This window comes from Ceratotherium simum, unplaced genomic scaffold (genome assembly GCF_057802395.1).
Source record: "Ceratotherium simum simum isolate JZ-2026a unplaced genomic scaffold, ASM5780239v1 HiC_scaffold_43, whole genome shotgun sequence".
NCBI classification, from domain to species: domain Eukaryota; kingdom Metazoa; phylum Chordata; class Mammalia; order Perissodactyla; family Rhinocerotidae; genus Ceratotherium; species Ceratotherium simum.
The window spans coordinates 8,215,006-8,218,374 of NW_028261259.1; the positions used below are offsets into that span (position 1 = coordinate 8,215,006).

Here is a 3,369-nt window from a genome sequence, read left to right on the forward strand (position 1 = left end):
GAGGACGTGCCTCCCAGTGCGGCGCCCAGCCCCCTCCCTCCCCCTGCGCATGCGCCGTCGTGCTGTCTGCCGTCGGAGCGTGTCGGTATTTCAGCTGTCCAAAGACAACTTCATACCTGTATAATGTAACAGAAAAGGTCAGAAAACATTAGGCAACTAGAAGTGTGGAGCTTCTTAATCAAGATGAACGTCTCTGGGAGCAGTTGTGGAAGCCCTAGCTCTGCAGATATTTCTAATGACTTTAAGGATCTTTGGACAAAACTAAAGGAGTATCATGATAAAGAAGTACAAGGTTTACAAGTAAAAGTAACCAAACTGAAAAAGGAATGAGTTTTAGATGCACAAAGACTAGAAGAATTCTTCACCAAATATCAACAGCTGAGAGAGCAACAGAAAGTCCTTCATGAAACTATTAAAGTTTTAGAAGATCGATTAAGAGCAGGATTATGTGATCGCTGTGCAGTAACTGAAGAACATATGCGGAAAAAACAGCAGGAGTTTGAAAATATCCGGCAAGAGAATCTTAAACTTATCACAGAGCTTATGAATGAAAAGAATACTCTACAGGAAGAAAATAAAAAGCTTTCTGAACAGCTGCAGCAGAAAATTGAGAATGATCAACAGCATCAAGTAACTGAGCTTGAATCTGAGGAAAATGTTATTCCAGATTCACCAATAATAGCCTTTTCATTTTCTGGCATTAATCGGCTGCGAAGAAAGGAGAACCTCCATGTCCGATACGTAGAACAAACACATGCTAAACTGGAGCACCCCGTGTGTGCAGAGGAATTGAGGAAAGTTCCAAAATCTTCAACTCATCTACAACATAAGCCTAACGAAAATGAAATTCTGGTGGCTGAGACTTGTGATCAAAGTCAATTTCCAATGGCTAAAACACATGGAACAAGCAGTTACCCCACTGATAAGTCATCTTTTAATTTAGCTACAGTTGTTGCGGAAACACTTGGACTTAGTGTTCAAGAAGAATCTGAATCTCAAGGCCCCATGAGCCCTCTTGGTGATGAGCTCTACCACTGTCTGGAAGGAGATCACAAGAAACAACCTTTTGAGGAATCTACAAGAAATAGTGAAGATAGTTTAAGACTTCCAGATTCTAGTTCCAAGACTCTTCCTCCAGAAGAATTGCCTACTCGGGTATCATCTCCTGTATTTGGAGCTACGTCTAATGTGAAAAGTAGTTTAGGTTTGAATACAAGTTTGTCCCCTTGTCTTTTAGAGACTGGGGGAAAAAATCATCTGAAAACAGCACCTTTCAGCAACACTTCTAATTCTAGATCAGAGAAAACTAGATCAAAATCTGAAGATAGTGCTCTTTTCACACATCATAATCTTGGGTCTGAAGTGAACAAGATCATTAGCCAGTCATCTTCTAATAAGCAGATGCTTATAAATAAAAATATAAGTGAATCCATACGTGAACAGGATAGTATTGATCACATTAAAGATGCTATTACTGATAAAGATAAACATGTGATGCCCCTGAAATCAGTGGGAGGCAGAACATCCAAAAGGAAGAAAATTGAGGAAGAAAGTGAAGATGAAGTAAGCTGCCCCCAAGCCTCTTTTGATAAAGAAAATGCTTTTCCTTTTACACTGGCTAGTCATTCGTCCATGAATGGAGACTATGTGATGGATAAACCTCTAGATCTGTCTGATCGATTTTCAGCTGTTCCATGTCAAGAGAAAAGCCAAGGAAGTGAGATCTCTAAAATCAGATTTTGGCAGGTGACTATCTCTGAGGCTTTGAAGCCCGTTCCAAAATGCTCTTCCTCAAGCCACAAGGCCTTAAGTGGGAGCTGTACATTAATCAAAAATTCCCTAGAGGAGCCCTATTTACAGGAATGTGTCCTCCAGGCCTTGAGTAAATCCTCTCCAGATAATAAAACACCATTACAAATAAAGGAAGAAAATCCTGTTTTTAAAATCCCTCTACGTCCACGTGAAAGTTTCGAGACAGAGAATCTGTTTGATGACATGAAGGGTGCTGGTTCTCATGAGCCGATAAAAAGAAAAACGAGGTCAGTCCATGGAGCATGTGAACTTGCATCAGTTCTTCAATTAAATCCATGTAGATTTGCTAAAAGAAAGTCTCTACAAAACAGCCAAGATTTATCTTTTGAAAATATCCAATGGAGTATAGATCCAGGAGCAGACCTTTCTCAGTATAAAATGGATGTTACTGTAATCGATACAAAAGATGGCAGTCAGTCAAGATTAGCAGGAGGAGAGACAGTGGACATGGACTGTGCATTGGTTAGTGAAACTGTGCTTTTAAAAATGAAGAAGAAGGAGCAGAAAGGAGAAAAAAGTCCAAATGGAGAAAGAAGAATGAATGATAGCTTGGAAGATATGTTTGATCGGACGACACATGAAGAGTATGAATCCTCTTTGGCAGATAGTGTCCCCCAAGCAGCAAATGAAGAGGAGGAATTACCAGCTGCCACAAAGAAACCAAACCCTCACGGTGATAAACAAGATAAAGTCAAACAGAAAGCGTTTGTGGAGCCATATATTAAAGATGGTGAAAGAGAGACTAGCTTACAAAATTTTCCTCATATTGAGAGGGTTCGGAAAAGGGAAGAGAGAAGAAAATTGCTTGAACACACATGTAAGGAATGTGAAATTTATTATGCAGATATTCTAGCAGAAGAAAGAGAAAAGAAGTTGGCTTCCTGCTCAAGACACCGATTCCGCTACATTCCACCTAACACACCAGAGAATTTCTGGGAAGTTGGTTTTCCTTCCACTCAGACTTGTATGGAAAGAGGTTACATTAAGGAAGATCTTGATCCTTGTCCTCGTCCAAAAAGACGGCAGCCTTACAATGCAATGTTTTCACCTAAAGGCAAGGAGCAGAAGACGTAGGTGTTGAAGCAAAAACAGGATAGAGCACAATTTTTTTTCTTTTTAGTTATTTATAGTTAAAGTTGTTATTAAACATTGATTTTTTTTGATCTTCTGTAAACTGATTTATAAGTCATTTTTCTACTGAAAATATTTTTAAATGGCATTTACCCACCATACAAACAACTATTTAAAATGTGGATAAGAGTACGTTGTATTTTCTTGCTTTTGCACCTTTAAAACAATAAGTTGGTTTCATTTTGCACTCTAACTTAAGAGCTGTTTATTTACTTTATTTGGTAATACCTAATTAGAATTTTGAAAAAAAAAAAGACTGTTCATGTGTGTATCATGTTCGATCATGACTATACTGATGGATACACAACTCTATGCATTTACCAAGACCCATAGAACTGTACACCCCCGAGTGGATATTACTGTAGGTTAAAAAAATTAATCCACTAGGTAGTGAAGGGAACATAAAATGGAAAACAAGCTATAACA

General features: G+C 38.6%; 1 pseudogene; it reads left to right on the top strand.

Moving 5' to 3' along the window:
• Positions 1 to 2,918, top strand: LOC147911529 (DNA endonuclease RBBP8 pseudogene; annotated as a pseudogene).
• The last annotated feature ends 451 nt before the right edge of the window (positions 2,919 to 3,369 follow it).